Here is a 23,689-nt window from a genome sequence, read left to right as displayed (position 1 = left end):
ATAATTGACCAGGAAAAAATGACTTCTCACGAAAGAGGGTAATAATATCCCGGGCAAATAGTACCCTCTTGCTAAACTCTATAGAATTACAGTATACATATCTCCTAAGAAGGGTAATAATTGACCAGGAAAAAATGACTTCTCACGAAAGAGGGTAATAATTTCCCCGGCAAATTGCACCCTATAGCTAAACTCGCTTGAACTACACAGTAAATTACTCCTAAAGAGGGTAATAATTGACCAGGAAAAAATGACTTCTCACGAAAGAGGGTAATAATTTCCCGGGCAAATTGTACCCTATAGCAAAACTCGCTTGAACTACACAGTAAATTTCTCCTAAAGGGGGTAATAATTGACCAGGAAAAAATGACTTCTCACGAAAGAGGGTAATAATATCCCGGGCAAATAATACCCTCTTGCTAAACTCTACAGAATTACAGTATACATTTCTCCTAGAAAGGATAATAATTGACCAGGAAAAAATGACTTCTCACGAAAGAGGTTAATAATTTCCCGGGCAAATAGTACCCTCTTGCTAAACTTTATAGAAATACACTATACATTTTTCATAAGAAGGGTAATAATTGACCAGGAAAAAATGACTTCTCACGAAAGAGGGTAATAATTTCCCGGGCAAATTGTACACTATAGCTAAACTCGCTTGAACTACACAGTAAATTTCTCCTAAAGAGGGTAATAATTGACCAGGAAAAAATGACTTCTCACGAAAGAGGGTAATAATATTCCGGGGAAATAGTACTGTCTTGCTAAACTCTATAGAATTACAGTATACATATCTCCTAAGAAGGGTAATAATTGACCAGGAAAAAATGACTTCTCACGAAAGAGGGTAATAATTTGCCGGGCAAATTGCACCCTATAGCTAAACTCGCTTGAACTACACGGTAAATTTCTCCTAAAGAGCGTAATAATTGACCAGGAAAAAATGACTTCTCACGAAACAGGGTAATAATTTCCCGGGCAAATTGTACCCTATAGCAAAACTCGCTTGAACTACACAGTAAATTTCTCCTAAAGAGGGTAATAATTGACCAGGAAAAAATGACTTCTCACGAAAGAGGGTAATAATATTCCGGGCAAATAGTACCCTCTTGCTAAACTCTACAGAATTACAGTATACATTTCTCCTAAAAAGGGTAATAATTGACCAGGAAAAAATGACTTCTCACGAAAGAGGGTAATAATTTTCCGGGCAAATAGTACCCTCTTGCTAAACTTTATAGAATTACACTATACATTTCTCTTAAGATGGGTAATAATTGACCAGGAAAAAATGACTTCTCTCGAAAGAGGGTAATAATTTCCCGGGCAAATTGTACCCTATAGCTAAACTCGCTTGAACTACACAGTAAATTTTTTCCTAAAGAGGGTAATAATTGACCAGGAAAAAATGACTTCTCACGAAAGAGGGTAATAATATTCCGGGCAAATAGTACCCTCTTGCTAAACTCTACAGAATTACACTATACATTTCTCCTAAAAAGGGTAATAATTGACCAGGAAAAAATGACTTCTCACGAAAGAGGGTAATAATATCCCGGGCAAATACTACCCTCTTGCTAAACTCTACAGAATTACAGTATACATTTCTCCTAAAAAGGGTAATAATTGACCAGGAAAAAATGACTTCTCACGAAAGAGGGTAATAATATCCCGGGCAAATAGTACCATCTTGCTAAACTCTACACAATTACAGTATACATTTCTCCTAAAAAGGGTAATAATTGACCAGGAAAAAATGACTTCTCACGAAAGAGGGTAATAATATCCCGGGCAAATAGTACCCTCTTGCTAAACTCTACAGAATTGCAGTATACATTTCTCCTAAAAAGGGTAATAATTGACCAGGAAAAAATGACTTCTCACGAAAGAGGGTAATAATTTCCCGGGCAAATAGTACCCTCTTGCTAAACTTTATAGAATTACACTATACATTTCTCTTAAGAATTGTAATAATTGACCAGGAAAAAATGACTTCTCACGAAAGAGGGTAATAATATCCCGGGCAAATTGTACCCTATAGCTAAACTCGCTTGAACTACACAGTAAATTTCTCCTAAAGAGGGTAAAAATTGACCAGGAAAAAATGACTTCTCACGAAAGAGGGTAATAATTTCCCGGGCAAATAGTACCCCCTTGCTAAACTTTATAGAATTACAGTATACATTTCTCTTAAGAAGGGTAATAATTGACCAGGAAAAAATGACTTCTCACGAAAGAGGGTAATAATTTCCCGGGCAAATTGTACCCTATAGCTAAACTCGCTTAAACTACACAGTAAATTTCTCCTAAAGAGGGTAAAAATTGACCAGGAAAAAATGAATTCTCACGAAAGAGGGTAATAATTTCCCGGGCAAATAGTACCCTCTTGCTAAACTTTATAGAATTACAGTATACATTTCTCTTAAGAAGGGTAATAATTGACCAGGAAAAAATGACTTCTCAAGAAAGAGGGTAATAATTTCCCGGGCAAATTGTACCCTATAGCTAAACTCGCTTGAACTACACAGTAAATTTCTCCTAAAGAGGGTAATAATTGACCAGGAAAAAATGACTTCTCACGAAAGAGGGTAATAATTTCCCGGGCAAATTGTACCCTATAGCTAAACTCGCTTGAACTACACAGTAAATTTCTCCTAAAAAGGGTAATAATTGACCAGGAAAAAATGACTTCTCACGAAAGAGGGTAATAATATCCCGGGCAAATAGTACCCTCTTGCTAAACTCTACAGAATTACAGTATACATTTCTCCTAAAAAGGGTAATAATTGACCAGGAAAAAATGACTTCTCACGAAAGAGGGTAATAATATCCCGGGCAAATAGTACCCTCTTGCTAAACTCAGCAGAATTACAGTATACATTTCTCCTAAAAAGGGTAATAATTGACCAGGAAAAAATGACTTCTCACGAAAGAGGGTAATAATTTCCCGGGAAAATTGTACCCTATAGCTAAACTCGCTTGAACTACACAGTAAATTTCTCCTAAAGAGGGTAATAATTGACCAGGAAAAAAAGACTTCTCACGAAAGAGGGTAATAATTTCCCAGGCAAATAGTACCCTCTTGCTAAACTCTACAGAATTATAGTATACTTTTCTCCTAAAAAGGGTAATAATTGACCAGGAAAAAATGACTTCTCACGAAAGAGGGTAATAATTTCCCGGGCAAATTGTACCCTATAACTAAACTCGCTTGAACTACACAGTAAATTTCTCCTAAAGAGGGTAATAATAGACCAGGAAAAAATGACTTATCACGAAAGAGGGTAATAATATCCCGGGCAAATAGTACCCTCTTGCTAAACTCTATACATTTACAGTTTACATATCTCCTAAGAAGGGTAATAATTGACCAGGAAAAAATGACTTCTCACGAAAGAGGGTAATAATTTCCCGGGCAAATTGCACCCTATAGCTAAACTCGCTTGAACTACACAGTAAATTTCTCCTAAAGAGGGTAATAGTTGACCAGGAAAAAATGACTTCTCACGAAAGAGGGTAATAATTTCCCGGGCAAATTGTACCCTATAGGAAAACTCGCTTGAACTACACAGTAAATTTCTCCTAAAGGGAGTAATAATTGACCAGGAAAAAGTGACTTCTCACGAAAGAGGGCAATAATATCCCGGGCAAATAGTACCCTCTTGCTAAACTCTACAGAATTACAGTATACATTTGTCCTAAAAAGGGTAATAATTGACCAGGAAAAAATGACTTCTCACGAAAGAGGGTAATAATATCCCGGGCAAATAGTACCCTCTTGCTAAACTCAGCAGAATTACAGTATACATTTCTCCTAAAAAGGGTAATAATTGACCAGGAAAAAATGACTTCTCACGAAAGAGGGTAATAATTTCCCGGGCAAATTGTACCCTATAGCTAAACTCGCTTGAACTACACAGTAAATTTCTCCTAAAGAGGGTAATAATTGACCAGGAAAAAAAGACTTCTCACGAAAGAGGGTAATAATTTCCCAGGCAAATAGTACCCTCTTGCTAAACTCTACAGAATTACAGTATACATATCTCCTAAAAAGGGTAATAATTGACCAGGAAAAAATGACTTCTCACGAAAGAGGGTAATAATATCCCGGGCAAATAGTACCCTCTTGCTAAACTCTACAGAATTACAGTATACATTTCTCCTAAAAAGGGTAATAATTGACCAGGAAAAAATGACTTCTCACGAAAGAGGGTAATAATTTCCCGGGCAAATAGTACCCTCTTGCTAAACTCTACAGAATTACACTATACATTTCTCCTAAAAAGGGTAATAATTGACCAGGAAAAAATGACTTCTCACGAAAGAGGGTAATAATTTCCCGGGCAAATAGTACCCTCTTGCTAAACTTTATTGAATTACACTATACATTTCTCTTAAGAAGGGTAATAATTGACCAGGAAAAAATGACTTCTCACGAAAGAGGGTAATAATTTCCCGGGCAAATTGTACCCTATAGCTAAACTCGCTTGAACTACACAGTAAATTTCTCCTAAAGAGGGTAATAATTGACCAGGAAAAAATGACTTCTCACGAAAGAGGGTAATAATATCCCGGGCAAATAATACCCTCTTGCTAAACTTTATAGAATTACAGTATACATATCTCCTAAGAAGGGTAATAATTGAAAAGGAAAAAATGACTTCTCACGAAAGAGGGTAATAATTTCCCGGGCCAATTGCACACTATAGCTAAACTCGCTTGAACTACACAGTAAATTTCTCCTAAAGAGGGTAATAATTGACCAGGAAAAAATGACTTCTCACGAAAGAGGGTAATAATTTCCCGGGCAAATTGTACCCTATAGCAAAACTCGCTTGAACTACACAGTAAATTTCTCCTAAAGGGGGTAATAATTGACCAAGAAAAATGACTTCTCACGAAAGAGGGTAATAATATCCCGGGCAAATAATACTCTCTTGCTAAACTCTACAGAATTACAGTATACATTTCTCCTAAAAAGGGTAATAATTGACCAGGAAAAAATGACTTCTCACGAAAGTGGGTAATAATTTCCCGGGCAAATAGTACCCTCTTGCTAAACTTTATAGAAATACACTATACATTTTTCTTAAGAAGGGTAATAATTGACCAGGAAAAAATGACTTCTCACGAAAGAGGGTAATAATTTCCCGATCAAATTGTACACTATAGCTAAACTCGCTTGAACTACACAGTAAATTTCTCCTAGAGAGGGTAATAATTGACCAGGAAAAAATGACTTCTCACGAAAGAGGGTAATAATTTCCCTGGCAAATAGTACCCTCTTGCTAAACTTTATAGAATTACACTATACATTTCTCTTAAGAAGGGTAATAATTGACCAGGAAAAAATGACTTCTCACGAAAGAGGGTAATAATTTCCCAGGCAAATTGTACCCTATAGCTAAACTCGCTTGAACTACACAGTAAATTTCTCCTAAAGAGGGTAATAATTGACCAGGAAAAAATGACTTCTCACGAAAGAGGGTAATAATATCCCGGGCAAATAGTACCCTCTTGCTAAACTCTACAGAATTACACTATACATTTCTCCTAAAAAGGGTAATAATTGACCAGGAAAAAATGACTTCTCACGAAAGAGGGTAATAATTTCCCGGGCAAATAGTACCCTCCTGCTAAACTTTATAGAAATACACTATACATTTTTCTTAAGAAGGGTAATAATTGACCAGGAAAAAATGACTTCTCACGAAAGAGGGTAATAATTTCCCGGGCAAATAGTACCCTCTTGCTAAACTTTATACAATTACACTATACATTTCTCTTAAGAAGGGTAATAATTGACCAGAAAAAAATGACTTCTCACGAAAGAGGGTAATAATATCCCGGGCAAATTGTACCCTATAGCTAAACTCGCTTGAACTACACAGTAAATTTCTCCTAAAGAGGGTAATAATTGACCAGGAAAAAATGACTTCTCACGAAAGAGGGTAACAATTTCCCGGGCAAATAGTACACTCTTGCTAAACTTTATAGAAATACACTATACATTTTTCTTAAGAAGGGTAATAATTGACCAGGAAAAAATGACTTCTCACGGAAGAGGGTAATAATTTCCCGGGCAAATAGTACCCTCTTGCTAAACTTTATAGAAATACACTATACATTTTTTTTAAGAAGGGTAATAATTGACCAGGAAAAAATGACTTCTCACGAAAGAGGGTAATAATATCCCGGGCAAATAGTACCCTCTTGCTAAACTCTACAGAATTACAGTATACATTTCTCCTAAAAAGGGTAATAATTGACCAGGAAAAAATGACTTCTCACGAAAGAGGGTAATAATTTCCCGGGCAAATAGTACCCTCTTGCTAAACTCTACAGAATTACACTATACATTTCTCCTAAAAAGGGTACTAATTGACCAGGAAAAAATGACTTCTCACGAAAGAGGGTAATAATTTCCCGGGCAAATAGTACCCTCTTGCTAAACTTTATTGAATTACAGTATACATTTCTCTTAAGAAGGGTAATAATTGACCAGGAAAAAATGACTTCTCACGAAAGAGGGTAATAATTTCCCGGGCCAATTGCACACTATAGCTAAACTCGCTTGAACTACACAGTAAATTTCTCCTAAAGGGGGTAATAATTGACCAGGAAAAAATGACTTCTCACGAAAGAGGGTAATAATTTCCCGGGCAAATTGTGCCCTATAGCAAAACTCGCTTGAACTACACAGTAAATTTCTCCTAAAGGGGGTAATAATTGACCAGGAAAAAATGATTTCTCACGAAAGTGGGTAATAATTTCCCGGGCAAATAGTACCCTCTTGCTAAACTTTATAGAAATACACTATACATTTTTCTTAAGAAGGGGAATAATTGACCAGGAAAAAATGACTTCTCACGAAAGAGGGTAATAATATCCCGGGCAAATAGTACCATCTTGCTAAACTCTACACAATTACAGTATACATTTCTCCTAAAAAGGGTAATAATTGACCAGGAAAAAATGACTTCTCACGAAAGAGGGTAATAATATCCCGGGCAAATAGTACCCTCTTGCTAAACTCTACAGAATTGCAGTATACATTTCTCCTAAAAAGGGTAATAATTGACCAGGAAAAAATGACTTCTCACGAAAGAGGGTAATAATTTCCCGGGCAAATAGTACCCTCTTGCTAAACTTTATAGAATTACACTATACATTTCTCTTAAGAATTGTAATAATTGACCAGGAAAAAATGACTTCTCACGAAAGAGGGTAATAATATCCCGGGCAAATTGTACCCTATAGCTAAACTCGCTTGAACTACACAGTAAATTTCTCCTAAAGAGGGTAAAAATTGACCAGGAAAAAATGACTTCTCACGAAAGAGGGTAATAATTTCCCGGGCAAATAGTACCCCCTTGCTAAACTTTATAGAATTACAGTATACATTTCTCTTAAGAAGGGTAATAATTGACCAGGAAAAAATGACTTCTCACGAAAGAGGGTAATAATTTCCCGGGCAAATTGTACCCTATAGCTAAACTCGCTTAAACTACACAGTAAATTTCTCCTAAAGAGGGTAAAAATTGACCAGGAAAAAATGAATTCTCACGAAAGAGGGTAATAATTTCCCGGGCAAATAGTACCCTCTTGCTAAACTTTATAGAATTACAGTATACATTTCTCTTAAGAAGGGTAATAATTGACCAGGAAAAAATGACTTCTCAAGAAAGAGGGTAATAATTTCCCGGGCAAATTGTACCCTATAGCTAAACTCGCTTGAACTACACAGTAAATTTCTCCTAAAGAGGGTAATAATTGACCAGGAAAAAATGACTTCTCACGAAAGAGGGTAATAATTTCCCGGGCAAATTGTACCCTATAGCTAAACTCGCTTGAACTACACAGTAAATTTCTCCTAAAAAGGGTAATAATTGACCAGGAAAAAATGACTTCTCACGAAAGAGGGTAATAATATCCCGGGCAAATAGTACCCTCTTGCTAAACTCTACAGAATTACAGTATACATTTCTCCTAAAAAGGGTAATAATTGACCAGGAAAAAATGACTTCTCACGAAAGAGGGTAATAATATCCCGGGCAAATAGTACCCTCTTGCTAAACTCAGCAGAATTACAGTATACATTTCTCCTAAAAAGGGTAATAATTGACCAGGAAAAAATGACTTCTCACGAAAGAGGGTAATAATTTCCCGGGAAAATTGTACCCTATAGCTAAACTCGCTTGAACTACACAGTAAATTTCTCCTAAAGAGGGTAATAATTGACCAGGAAAAAAAGACTTCTCACGAAAGAGGGTAATAATTTCCCAGGCAAATAGTACCCTCTTGCTAAACTCTACAGAATTATAGTATACTTTTCTCCTAAAAAGGGTAATAATTGACCAGGAAAAAATGACTTCTCACGAAAGAGGGTAATAATTTCCCGGGCAAATTGTACCCTATAACTAAACTCGCTTGAACTACACAGTAAATTTCTCCTAAAGAGGGTAATAATAGACCAGGAAAAAATGACTTATCACGAAAGAGGGTAATAATATCCCGGGCAAATAGTACCCTCTTGCTAAACTCTATACATTTACAGTATACATATCTCCTAAGAAGGGTAATAATTGACCAGGAAAAAATGACTTCTCACGAAAGAGGGTAATAATTTCCCGGGCAAATTGCACCCTATAGCTAAACTCGCTTGAACTACACAGTAAATTTCTCCTAAAGAGGGTAATAGTTGACCAGGAAAAAATGACTTCTCACGAAAGAGGGTAATAATTTCCCGGGCAAATTGTACCCTATAGGAAAACTCGCTTGAACTACACAGTAAATTTCTCCTAAAGGGAGTAATAATTGACCAGGAAAAAGTGACTTCTCACGAAAGAGGGCAATAATATCCCGGGCAAATAGTACCCTCTTGCTAAACTCTACAGAATTACAGTATACATTTGTCCTAAAAAGGGTAATAATTGACCAGGAAAAAATGACTTCTCACGAAAGAGGGTAATAATATCCCGGGCAAATAGTACCCTCTTGCTAAACTCAGCAGAATTACAGTATACATTTCTCCTAAAAAGGGTAATAATTGACCAGGAAAAAATGACTTCTCACGAAAGAGGGTAATAATTTCCCGGGCAAATTGTACCCTATAGCTAAACTCGCTTGAACTACACAGTAAATTTCTCCTAAAGAGGGTAATAATTGACCAGGAAAAAAAGACTTCTCACGAAAGAGGGTAATAATTTCCCAGGCAAATAGTACCCTCTTGCTAAACTCTACAGAATTACAGTATACATATCTCCTAAAAAGGGTAATAATTGACCAGGAAAAAATGACTTCTCACGAAAGAGGGTAATAATATCCCGGGCAAATAGTACCCTCTTGCTAAACTCTACAGAATTACAGTATACATTTCTCCTAAAAAGGGTAATAATTGACCAGGAAAAAATGACTTCTCACGAAAGAGGGTAATAATTTGCCGGGCAAATAGTACCCTCTTGCTAAACTCTACAGAATTACACTATACATTTCTCCTAAAAAGGGTAATAATTGACCAGGAAAAAATGACTTCTCACGAAAGAGGGTAATAATTTCCCGGGCAAATAGTACCCTCTTGCTAAACTTTATTGAATTACACTATACATTTCTCTTAAGAAGGGTAATAATTGACCAGGAAAAAATGACTTCTCACGAAAGAGGGTAATAATTTCCCGGGCAAATTGTACCCTATAGCTAAACTCGCTTGAACTACACAGTAAATTTCTCCTAAAGAGGGTAATAATTGACCAGGAAAAAATGACTTCTCACGAAAGAGGGTAATAATATCCCGGGCAAATAATACCCTCTTGCTAAACTTTATAGAATTACAGTATACATATCTCCTAAGAAGGGTAATAATTGAAAAGGAAAAAATGACTTCTCACGAAAGAGGGTAATAATTTCCCGGGCCAATTGCACACTATAGCTAAACTCGCTTGAACTACACAGTAAATTTCTCCTAAAGAGGGTAATAATTGACCAGGAAAAAATGACTTCTCACGAAAGAGGGTAATAATTTCCCGGGCAAATTGTACCCTATAGCAAAACTCGCTTGAACTACACAGTAAATTTCTCCTAAAGGGGGTAATAATTGACCAAGAAAAATGACTTCTCACGAAAGAGGGTAATAATATCCCGGGCAAATAATACTCTCTTGCTAAACTCTACAGAATTACAGTATACATTTCTCCTAAAAAGGGTAATAATTGACCAGGAAAAAATGACTTCTCACGAAAGTGGGTAATAATTTCCCGGGCAAATAGTACCCTCTTGCTAAACTTTATAGAAATACACTATACATTTTTCTTAAGAAGGGTAATAATTGACCAGGAAAAAATGACTTCTCACGAAAGAGGGTAATAATTTCCCGATCAAATTGTACACTATAGCTAAACTCGCTTGAACTACACAGTAAATTTCTCCTAGAGAGGGTAATAATTGACCAGGAAAAAATGACTTCTCACGAAAGAGGGTAATAATTTCCCTGGCAAATAGTACCCTCTTGCTAAACTTTATAGAATTACACTATACATTTCTCTTAAGAAGGGTAATAATTGACCAGGAAAAAATGACTTCTCACGAAAGAGGGTAATAATTTCCCAGGCAAATTGTACCCTATAGCTAAACTCGCTTGAACTACACAGTAAATTTCTCCTAAAGAGGGTAATAATTGACCAGGAAAAAATGACTTCTCACGAAAGAGGGTAATAATATCCCGGGCAAATAGTACCCTCTTGCTAAACTCTACAGAATTACACTATACATTTCTCCTAAAAAGGGTAATAATTGACCAGGAAAAAATGACTTCTCACGAAAGAGGGTAATAATTTCCCGGGCAAATAGTACCCTCCTGCTAAACTTTATAGAAATACACTATACATTTTTCTTAAGAAGGGTAATAATTGACCAGGAAAAAATGACTTCTCACGAAAGAGGGTAATAATTTCCCGGGCAAATAGTACCCTCTTGCTAAACTTTATACAATTACACTATACATTTCTCTTAAGAAGGGTAATAATTGACCAGAAAAAAATGACTTCTCACGAAAGAGGGTAATAATATCCCGGGCAAATTGTACCCTATAGCTAAACTCGCTTGAACTACACAGTAAATTTCTCCTAAAGAGGGTAATAATTGACCAGGAAAAAATGACTTCTCACGAAAGAGGGTAACAATTTCCCGGGCAAATAGTACACTCTTGCTAAACTTTATAGAAATACACTATACATTTTTCTTAAGAAGGGTAATAATTGACCAGGAAAAAATGACTTCTCACGGAAGAGGGTAATAATTTCCCGGGCAAATAGTACCCTCTTGCTAAACTTTATAGAAATACACTATACATTTTTTTTAAGAAGGGTAATAATTGACCAGGAAAAAATGACTTCTCACGAAAGAGGGTAATAATATCCCGGGCAAATAGTACCCTCTTGCTAAACTCTACAGAATTACAGTATACATTTCTCCTAAAAAGGGTAATAATTGACCAGGAAAAAATGACTTCTCACGAAAGAGGGTAATAATTTCCCGGGCAAATAGTACCCTCTTGCTAAACTCTACAGAATTACACTATACATTTCTCCTAAAAAGGGTACTAATTGACCAGGAAAAAATGACTTCTCACGAAAGAGGGTAATAATTTCCCGGGCAAATAGTACCCTCTTGCTAAACTTTATTGAATTACAGTATACATTTCTCTTAAGAAGGGTAATAATTGACCAGGAAAAAATGACTTCTCACGAAAGAGGGTAATAATTTCCCGGGCCAATTGCACACTATAGCTAAACTCGCTTGAACTACACAGTAAATTTCTCCTAAAGGGGGTAATAATTGACCAGGAAAAAATGACTTCTCACGAAAGAGGGTAATAATTTCCCGGGCAAATTGTGCCCTATAGCAAAACTCGCTTGAACTACACAGTAAATTTCTCCTAAAGGGGGTAATAATTGACCAGGAAAAAATGACTTCTCACGAAAGTGGGTAATAATTTCCCGGGCAAATAGTACCCTCTTGCTAAACTTTATAGAAATACACTATACATTTTTCTTAAGAAGGGGAATAATTGACCAGGAAAAAATGACTTCTCACGAAAGAGGGTAATAATTTCCCGGGCAAATTGTACACTATAGCTAAACTCGCTTGAACTACACAGTAAATTTCTCCTAGAGAGGGTAATAATTGACCAGGAAAAAATGACTTCTCACGAAAGAGGGTAATAATTTCCCTGGCAAATAGTACCCTCTTGCTAAACTTTATAGAATTACACTATACATTTCTCTTAAGATGGGTAATAATTGACCAGGAAAAAATGACTTCTCACGAAAGAGGGTAATAATTTCCCAGGCAAATTGTACCCTATAGCTAAACTCGCTTGAACTACGCAGTAAATTTCTCCTAAAGAGGGTAATAATTGACCAGGAAAAAATGACTTCTCACGGAAGAGGGTAATAATATCCCGGGCAAATAGTACCCTCTTGCTAAACTCTACAGAATTACACTATACATTTCTCCTAAAAAGGGTAATAATTGACCAGGAAAAAATGACTTCTCACGAAAGAGGGTAATAATTTCCCCGGCAAATAGTACCCTCTTGCTAAATTTTATAGAATTACACTATACATTTCTCTTAAGAAGGGTAATAATTGACGAGGAAAAAATGACTTCTCACGAAAGACGGTAATAATTTCCCGGGCAAATTGTACCCTATAGCTAAACTCGCTTGAACTACACAGTAAATTTCTCCTAAAGAGGGTAATAATTGACCAGGAAAAAATGACTTCTCACGAAAGAGGGTAATAATATCCCGGGCAAATAGTACCCTCTTGCTAAACTCTATAGAATTACAGTATACATATCTCCTAAGAAGGGTAATAATTGACCAGGAAAAAATGACTTCTCACGAAAGAGGGTAATAATTTCCCGGGCAAATTGCACCCTATAGCTAAACTCGCTTGAACTACACAGTAAATTACTCCTAAAGAGGGTAATAATTGACCAGGAAAAAATGACTTCTCACGAAAGAGGGTAATAATTTCCCGGGCAAATTGTACCCTATAGCAAAACTCGCTTGAACTACACAGTAAATTTCTCCTAAAGGGGGTAATAATTGACCAGGAAAAAATGACTTCTCACGAAAGAGGGTAATAATATCCCGGGCAAATAATACCCTCTTGCTAAACTCTACAGAATTACAGTATACATTTCTCCTAGAAAGGATAATAATTGACCAGGAAAAAATGACTTCTCACGAAAGAGGTTAATAATTTCCCGGGCAAATAGTACCCTCTTGCTAAACTTTATAGAAATACACTATACATTTTTCATAAGAAGGGTAATAATTGACCAGGAAAAAATGACTTCTCACGAAAGAGGGTAATAATTTCCCGGGCAAATTGTACACTATAGCTAAACTCGCTTGAACTACACAGTAAATTTCTCCTAAAGAGGGTAATAATTGACCAGGAAAAAATGACTTCTCACGAAAGAGGGTAATAATATTCCGGGGAAATAGTACTGTCTTGCTAAACTCTATAGAATTACAGTATACATATCTCCTAAGAAGGGTAATAATTGACCAGGAAAAAATGACTTCTCACGAAAGAGGGTAATAATTTGCCGGGCAAATTGCACCCTATAGCTAAACTCGCTTGAACTACACGGTAAATTTCTCCTAAAGAGCGTAATAATTGACCAGGAAAAAATGACTTCTCACGAAACAGGGTAATAATTTCCCGGGCAAATTGTACCCTATAGCAAAACTCGCTTGAACTACACAGTAAATTTCTCCTAAAGAGGGTAATAATTGACCAGGAAAAAATGACTTCTCACGAAAGAGGGTAATAATATTCCGGGCAAATAGTACCCTCTTGCTAAACTCTACAGAATTACAGTATACATTTCTCCTAAAAAGGGTAATAATTGACCAGGAAAAAATGACTTCTCACGAAAGAGGGTAATAATTTTCCGGGCAAATAGTACCCTCTTGCTAAACTTTATAGAATTACACTATACATTTCTCTTAAGATGGGTAATAATTGACCAGGAAAAAATGACTTCTCTCGAAAGAGGGTAATAATTTCCCGGGCAAATTGTACCCTATAGCTAAACTCGCTTGAACTACACAGTAAATTTTTTCCTAAAGAGGGTAATAATTGACCAGGAAAAAATGACTTCTCACGAAAGAGGGTAATAATATTCCGGGCAAATAGTACCCTCTTGCTAAACTCTACAGAATTACACTATACATTTCTCCTAAAAAGGGTAATAATTGACCAGGAAAAAATGACTTCTCACGAAAGAGGGTAATAATATCCCGGGCAAATACTACCCTCTTGCTAAACTCTACAGAATTACAGTATACATTTCTCCTAAAAAGGGTAATAATTGACCAGGAAAAAATGACTTCTCACGAAAGAGGGTAATAATATCCCGGGCAAATAGTACCATCTTGCTAAACTCTACACAATTACAGTATACATTTCTCCTAAAAAGGGTAATAATTGACCAGGAAAAAATGACTTCTCACGAAAGAGGGTAATAATATCCCGGGCAAATAGTACCCTCTTGCTAAACTCTACAGAATTGCAGTATACATTTCTCCTAAAAAGGGTAATAATTGACCAGGAAAAAATGACTTCTCACGAAAGAGGGTAATAATTTCCCGGGCAAATAGTACCCTCTTGCTAAACTTTATAGAATTACACTATACATTTCTCTTAAGAATTGTAATAATTGACCAGGAAAAAATGACTTCTCACGAAAGAGGGTAATAATATCCCGGGCAAATTGTACCCTATTGCTAAACTCGCTTGAACTACACAGTAAATTTCTCCTAAAGAGGGTAAAAATTGACCAGGAAAAAATGACTTCTCACGAAAGAGGGTAATAATTTCCCGGGCAAATAGTACCCCCTTGCTAAACTTTATAGAATTACAGTATACATTTCTCTTAAGAAGGGTAATAATTGACCAGGAAAAAATGACTTCTCACGAAAGAGGGTAATAATTTCCCGGGCAAATTGTACCCTATAGCTAAACTCGCTTAAACTACACAGTAAATTTCTCCTAAAGAGGGTAAAAATTGACCAGGAAAAAATGAATTCTCACGAAAGAGGGTAATAATTTCCCGGGCAAATAGTACCCTCTTGCTAAACTTTATAGAATTACAGTATACATTTCTCTTAAGAAGGGTAATAATTGACCAGGAAAAAATGACTTCTCAAGAAAGAGGGTAATAATTTCCCGGGCAAATTGTACCCTATAGCTAAACTCGCTTGAACTACACAGTAAATTTCTCCTAAAGAGGGTAATAATTGACCAGGAAAAAATGACTTCTCACGAAAGAGGGTAATAATTTCCCGGGCAAATTGTACCCTATAGCTAAACTCGCTTGAACTACACAGTAAATTTCTCCTAAAAAGGGTAATAATTGACCAGGAAAAAATGACTTCTCACGAAAGAGGGTAATAATATCCCGGGCAAATAGTACCCTCTTGCTAAACTCTACAGAATTACAGTATACATTTCTCCTAAAAAGGGTAATAATTGACCAGGAAAAAATGACTTCTCACGAAAGAGGGTAATAATATCCCGGGCAAATAGTACCCTCTTGCTAAACTCAGCAGAATTACAGTATACATTTCTCCTAAAAAGGGTAATAATTGACCAGGAAAAAATGACTTCTCACGAAAGAGGGTAATAATTTCCCGGGAAAATTGTACCCTATAGCTAAACTCGCTTGAACTACACAGTAAATTTCTCCTAAAGAGGGTAATAATTGACCAGGAAAAAAAGACTTCTCACGAAAGAGGGTAATAATTTCCCAGGCAAATAGTACCCTCTTGCTAAACTCTACAGAATTATAGTATACTTTTCTCCTAAAAAGGGTAATAATTGACCAGGAAAAAATGACTTCTCACGAAAGAGGGTAATAATTTCCCGGGCAAATTGTACCCTATAACTAAACTCGCTTGAACTACACAGTAAATTTCTCCTAAAGAGGGTAATAATAGACCAGGAAAAAATGACTTATCACGAAAGAGGGTAATAATATCCCGGGCAAATAGTACCCTCTTGCTAAACTCTATACATTTACAGTATACATATCTCCTAAGAAGGGTAATAATTGACCAGGAAAAAATGACTTCTCACGAAAGAGGGTAATAATTTCCCGGGCAAATTGCACCCTATAGCTAAACTCGCTTGAACTACACAGTAAATTTCTCCTAAAGAGGGTAATAGTTGACCAGGAAAAAATGACTTCTCACGAAAGAGGGTAATAATTTCCCGGGCAAATTGTACCCTATAGGAAAACTCGCTTGAACTACACAGTAAATTTCTCCTAAAGGGAGTAATAATTGACCAGGAAAAAGTGACTTCTCACGAAAGAGGGCAATAATATCCCGGGCAAATAGTACCCTCTTGCTAAACTCTACAGAATTACAGTATACATTTGTCCTAAAAAGGGTAATAATTGACCAGGAAAAAATGACTTCTCACGAAAGAGGGTAATAATATCCCGGGCAAATAGTACCCTCTTGCTAAACTCAGCAGAATTACAGTATACATTTCTCCTAAAAAGGGTAATAATTGACCAGGAAAAAATGACTTCTCACGAAAGAGGGTAATAATTTCCCGGGCAAATTGTACCCTATAGCTAAACTCGCTTGAACTACACAGTAAATTTCTCCTAAAGAGGGTAATAATTGACCAGGAAAAAAAGACTTCTCACGAAAGAGGGTAATAATTTCCCAGGCAAATAGTACCCTCTTGCTAAACTCTACAGAATTACAGTATACATATCTCCTAAAAAGGGTAATAATTGACCAGGAAAAAATGACTTCTCACGAAAGAGGGTAATAATATCCCGGGCAAATAATACCCTCTTGCTAAACTCTACAGAATTACAATATACATTTCTCCTAAAAAGGGTAATAATTGACCAGGAAAGAATGACTTCTCACGAAAGAGGGTAATAATTTCCCGGGCAAATAGTACCCTCTTGCTAAACTTTATAGAAATACACTATACATTTTTCTTAAGAAGGGTAATAATTGACCAGGAAAAAATGACTTCTCACGAAAGAGGGTAAAAATTTCCCGGGCAAATTGTACACTATAGCTAAACACGCTTGAACTACATTTCTCCTAGAGAGGGTAATAATTGACCAGGAAAAAATGACTTCTCACGAAAGAGGGTAATAATATCCCGGGCAAATAGTACCCTCTTGCTAAACTCTACAGAATTACAGTATACAATTCTCCTAAAAAGGGTAATAATTGACCAGGAAAAAATGACTTCTCACGAAAGAGGGTAATAATTTCCCGGGCAAATAGTACCCTCTTGCTAAACTTTATAGAATTACATTATACATTTTTCTTAAGAAGGGTAATAATTGACCAGGAAAAAATGACTTCTCACGAAAGAGGGTAATAATTTCCCGGGCAAATTATAAACTATAGCTAAACTCGCTTGAACTACACAGTAAATTTTTTCCTAAAGAGGGTAATAATTGACCAGGAAAAAATGACTTCTCACGAAAGAGGGTAATAATATCCCGGGCAAATAGTACCCTCTTGCTAAACTCTACAGAATTACACTATACATTTCTCCTAAAAAGGGTAATAATTGACCAGGAAAAAATGACTTCTCACGAAAGAGGGCAATAATATCTCGGGCAAATAGTACCCTCTTGCTAAACTCTACAGAATTACAGTATACATTTATCCTAAAAAAGGTAATAATTGACCAGGAAAAAATGACTTCTCACGAAAGAGGGTAATAATATCCCGGGCAAATAGTACCCTCTTGCTAAACTCTACACAATTACAGTATACATTTCTCCTAAAAAGGGTAATAATTGACCAGGAAAAAATGACTTCTCACGAAAGAGGGTAATAATATCCCGGGCAAATAGTACCCTCTTGCTAAACTCTACAGAATTACAGTATACATTTCTCCTAAAAAGGGTAATAATTGACCAGGAAAAAATGACTTCTCACGAAAGAGGGTAATAATATCCCGGGCAAATAGTACCCTCTTGCTAAACTCAGCAGAATTACAGTATACATTTCTCCTAAAAAGGGTAATAATTGACCAGGAAAAAATGACTTCTCACGAAAGAGGGTAATAATTTCCCGGGAAAATTGTACCCTATAGCTAAACTCGCTTGAACTACACAGTAAATTTCTCCTAAAGAGGGTAATAATTGACCAGGAAAAAAAGACTTCTCACGAAAGAGGGTAATAATTTCCCAGGCAAATAGTACCCTCTTGCTAAACTCTACAGAATTATAGTATACTTTTCTCCTAAAAAGGGTAATAATTGACCAGGAAAAAATGACTTCTCACGAAAGAGGGTAATAATTTCCCGGGCAAATTGTACCCTATAACTAAACTCGCTTGAACTACACAGTAAATTTCTCCTAAAGAGGGTAATAATAGACCAGGAAAAAATGACTTATCACGAAAGAGGGTAATAATATCCCGGGCAAATAGTACCCTCTTGCTAAACTCTATACATTTACAGTATACATATCTCCTAAGAAGGGTAATAATTGACCAGGAAAAAATGACTTCTCACGAAAGAGGGTAATAATTTCCCGGGCAAATTGCACCCTATAGCTAAACTCGCTTGAACTACACAGTAAATTTCTCCTAAAGAGGGTAATAGTTGACCAGGAAAAAATGACTTCTCACGAAAGAGGGTAATAATTTCCCGGGCAAATTGTACCCTATAGGAAAACTCGCTTGAACTACACAGTAAATTTCTCCTAAAGGGAGTAATAATTGACCAGGAAAAAGTGACTTCTCACGAAAGAGGGTAATAATTTCCCGGGCAAATTGTACCCTATAGCTATACTCGCTTGAACTACACAGTAAATTTCTCCTAAAGAGGGTAATAATTGACCAGGAAAAAATGACTTCTCACGAAAGAGGGTAATAATTTCCCGGGCAAATAGTACCCTCTTGCTAAACTTTATAGAATTACACTATACATTTCTCTTAAGAAGGGTAATAATTGACCAGGAAAAAATGACTTCTCACGAAAGAGGGTAATAATTTCCCGGGCAAATTGTACCCTATAGCTATACTCGCTTGAACTACACAGTAAATTTCTCCTAAAGAGGGTAATAATTGACCAGGAAAAAATGACTTCTCACGAAAGAGGGTAATAATTTCCCGGGCAAATAGTACCCTCTTGCTAAACTTTATAGAATTACACTATACATTTCTCTTAAGAAGGGTAATAATTGACCAGGAAAAAATGACTTCTCACGAAAGAGGGTAATAATTTCCCGGTCAAATTGTACCCTATAGCTAAACTCGCTTGAACTACACAGTAAATTTTTTCCTAAAGAGGGTAATAATTGACCAGGAAAAAATGACTTCTCACGAAAGAGGGTAATAATATCCCGGGCAAATAGTACCCTCTTGCTAAACTCTACAGAATTACACTATACATTTCTCCTAAAAAGGGTAATAATTGACCAGGAAAAAATGACTTCTCACGAAAGAGGGTAATAATATCCCGGGCAAATAGTACCCTCTTGCTAAACTCTACAGAATTACAGTATACATTTCTCCTAAAAAGGGTAATAATTGACCAGGAAAAAATGACTTCTCACGAAAGAGGGTAATAATATCCCGGGCAAATAGTACCCTCTTGCTAAACTCTACACAATTACAGTATACATTTCTCCTAAAAAGGGTAATAATTGACCAGTAAAAAATGACTTCTCACGAAAGAGAGTAATAATATCCCGGGCAAATAGTACCCTCTTGCTAAACTCTACAGAATTACAGTATACATTTCTCCTAAAAAGGGTAATAATGGACCAGGAAAAAATGACTTCTCACGAAAGAGGGTAATAATTTCCCGGGCAAATAGTACCCTCTTGCTAAACTTTATAGAATTACAGTATACATTTCTTTTAAGAAGGGTAATAATTGACCAGGAAAAAATGACTTCTCACGAAAGAGATTAATAATTTCCCGGGCAAATTGTACCATTAGCTAAACTCGCTTAAACTACACAGTAAATTTCTCCTAAAGAGGGTAATAATTGACCAGGAAAAAATGACTTCTCACGAAAGAGGGTAATAATTTCCCGGGCAAATTGTACCCTAAAGCTAAACTCGCTTGAAGTACACAGTAAATTTCTCCTAAAGAGGGTAATAATTGACCAGGAAAAAATGACTTCTCACGAAAGAGGGTAATAATTTCCCGGGCAAATAGTACCCTCTTGCTAAACTCTACAGAATTACAGTATACATTGCTCCTAAAAAGGGTAATAATTGACCAGGAAAAAATGACTTCTCACGAAAGAGGGTAATAATATCCCGGGCAAATTGTACCCTATAGCTAAACTCGCTTGAAATACACAGTAAATTTCTCCTAAAGAGGGTAATAATTGACCAGGAAAAAATGACTTCTCACGAAAGAGGGTAATAATTTCCCGGGCAAATAGTACCCTCTTGCTAAACTTTATAGAATTACAGTATACATTTCTCCTAAAAAGGGTAATAATTGACCAGGAAAAAATGACTTCTCACGAAAGAGGGTAGTAATTTCCCGGGCAAATTGTACCCTATATCTAAACTTGCTTGAACTACACATTAAATTTCTCCTAAAGAGGGTAATAATTGACCAGGAAAGAATGACTTCTCACGAAAGAGGGTAATAATATCCCGGGCAAATAGTACCCTCTTGCTAAACTCTACAGAATAACAGTATACATTTCTCCTAAAAAGGGTAATAATTGACCAGGAAAAAATGACTTCTCACGAAAGAGGGTAATAATATCCCGGGCAAATAGTACCCTCTTATTAAACTCTCCAGAATTACAGTATACATTTCTCTTAAGAAGGATAATAATTGACCAGGAAAAAATGACTTCTCACGAAAGAGGGTAATAATTTCCCGGGCAATTTGTACCCTATAACTAAACTCGCTTGAAATACACAGTAAATTTCTCCTAAAGAGGGTAATAATTGACCAGGAAAAAATGACTTCTCACGAAAGAGGGTAATAATATCCCGGGCAAATAGTACCCTCTTGCTGAAATCTACACAATTACAGTATACATTTCTTTTAAGAAGGGTAATAATTGACCAGGAAAATATGACTTCTCACGAAAGAGGGTAATGATTTCCCGGGCAAATTGTACCCTATAGCTAAACTCGCTTGAAATACACAGTAAATTTCTCCTAAAGAGGGTAATAATTGACCAGGAGAAAATGACTTCTCACGAAAGAGGGTAATAATATCCCGGGCAAATTGTTCCTGCTATCTAAACTCTGTTCAACCACATAGCATACTACATTTTTCCAAAGGTTTGTAATAATTAAGCAAAAAAATTATTTAGCAAGAAGGTGTTAATGATAATTGTTATTTTTATGTATTCTTTATTTTAGGCATATGCTGGGACTAATGAGGTTTTTTTTTCAATTTTTTATTTAGGCTTAGATGTGGTTCTTCCAGTTTTTTCGATGTTAATCTTATTATTTTAACTTCCGATAATTTTTCCTTTCCTTCAAATCATGGGTCAGTCATGTCCTTTTTCTTCGTATTCCTCACTTCCTCTCTATCTTTCCTTCCTATCAGTGTGAAGAAGGCAGTTTCTTCGCAAGGTGTGTCCAATCCAGTTCGCATTTTTAGGAAGGAAGGTCCCTAGATGTGTCTTCTTCTATCCCTTTCAAAACTTGGTCATTTGTTGTCCTCTCGTCCATTTTATCTGCTCAATCTTCCTCCAACACCACTTTTCGAAGCTCTTTAAATATTTCTTCTCTAACTTCCGTAATGTCCAAGTCTCTGAGCCATACAGTCCAATGCTCCATATATATAGCACTTGTCAACTTCTTTTTAAATCCAATATTGAGCCTGCTAGTTAAGATTGATCTTTTCTTTTTGAATGCTTCTTTGGCTATGGCAATTCTTGACCTGAGTTCTTTGGTGTAGTAAGTGTCTCTCGTCAAAATACTTCCCAGATGCTTGAAATTGTCTACCTCCTCAAGTTCTCCTTGTTGTACACTGATCCGTAAGCCGTGTTTCCACGGGATTTTCTCATGACTTTCGACTTTTCGATGTTAATTTCCATTCCATACAATTTTCCAGAGTCAACTATTTTGTCAATCTTCTCCTGTATTCCTCCTTTGGTGTTAGCTATTATCACCGTATCATCTGCATACCTGATCTTGTGAATGATCGTCCTCCAATCTTGAAATCTCCAATTCCCATTAATGCTTCTTTCTTTAAACTCTATGTAAATATTCAATAATTGGGGTGACAAACTACATCCTTGTGTGACCCCTCTTTCAATCTTCATACTGTTTCTTTCTCTTTCATTCAAGCGCAGCTTCATTCGTTGTCGTGTGTACAGGTTTTGAATGAGTCGTCGATTTCTCCAGTTGACTGCGCTTTCTTTAAGTATTTTCAGAAGCTTTCAGGCAGTCGAAGAATCACAAACAAACTTCTTTCTTTACATCAAGCATTCTTTGGGGTAACAATATCCCTGATAAATTGTACCGACTAGCTGAATTTCATTAAACTGTTTATATTAGTTCTATATATATGTGTGTAAATTTTGAAAAGGCTTCACAAAATAAGTTGTAATAATATTCCTTGAAAATTTTACACCTTGGTAAATTTAATCAAACTGTGTAGTAAATGACTCTAGAATTAGGTAGATTTTGACCAAAAAATGGAATCTCAGGAAATAGCTGTAAAAATTTCACTAAAAGTTTAGTATATTTTTCGAAGTGAGAGTAAATATTGACAAAGGGAAATGACTTCACAATATAAGAGGTTACTATACCTGGTACAAATTGTACATCAAATAGATTCTAAATAAGTAGTTTGTAAATTTTTGTGAAGGTGCGGTATATAACAAAAGATTATACTTAACATTAAAAAGTTTTTCCTTTCCCATGAAAATTGTACTGTAGATCTTAATTTGATTAAGATATCTATAAAGTACATTGTTTTGAATTCGTATAGTTTTTTTCTTATAATTTCTTCCCACGAGGTGTGTTAGCAATGCAAAAAGTATACCATCTCAACGTGCCATTGTAAGAAGTTAATGCATTTCTAAATGTGTGTGTGAAAGTTGATTGTGTATTAATTTATGAAGTTGTCTGTACCACATAACTACGAGGGTGGGCTGATAAGTTCTCGGCCCGACCCAGAAGGACTTGAACTGCAGGCATGAAAGTTTGAGGCTATTCAACATAGTCCCCTCGAAGGTAAAAACACTTGACACTTCGATTCTGCAACTTTTCCAACCCCTCAAAAAAAAATAAAATAAAAATAAAACAAGATTTCTCAAGTTCTGCAAAAAACTGTTCCACAGCTGTAATCACCCCTTCATCACTGTGAAATTTCTGTCCTTTCACTGTTCTTTTGAGTTTCGGAAAAAGATAATAATCAGAAGAAGCCAGATCTGGCGAGTAAGGTGGGTGGTCAATGCACTGTACCCCTAGGTCCCTCAGAATATCCATTGTTCAGCTAGCCTTGTGGAAGAAAGCATTGTCCTGAAAAAACAAAACACCTCGTGTCAACTTTCAGGGGTCTTTTCATTAATAGCGTCCTTTACCTTAGCCAGCAGACTGCAGTAATAATCTGCAGTTATGATTTGGCCCATTGGAAGGTAGTCTGAGAGCAAAGCATCATCCTTATTTCAGAATATTG

This window comes from Thermobia domestica, chromosome 14, assembly GCF_964235325.1.
Source record: "Thermobia domestica chromosome 14, izTheDome1.hap1.1, whole genome shotgun sequence".
Taxonomy (NCBI): Eukaryota; Metazoa; Arthropoda; class Insecta; order Zygentoma; family Lepismatidae; genus Thermobia; species Thermobia domestica.
This window is presented reverse-complemented; position numbering follows the sequence as displayed.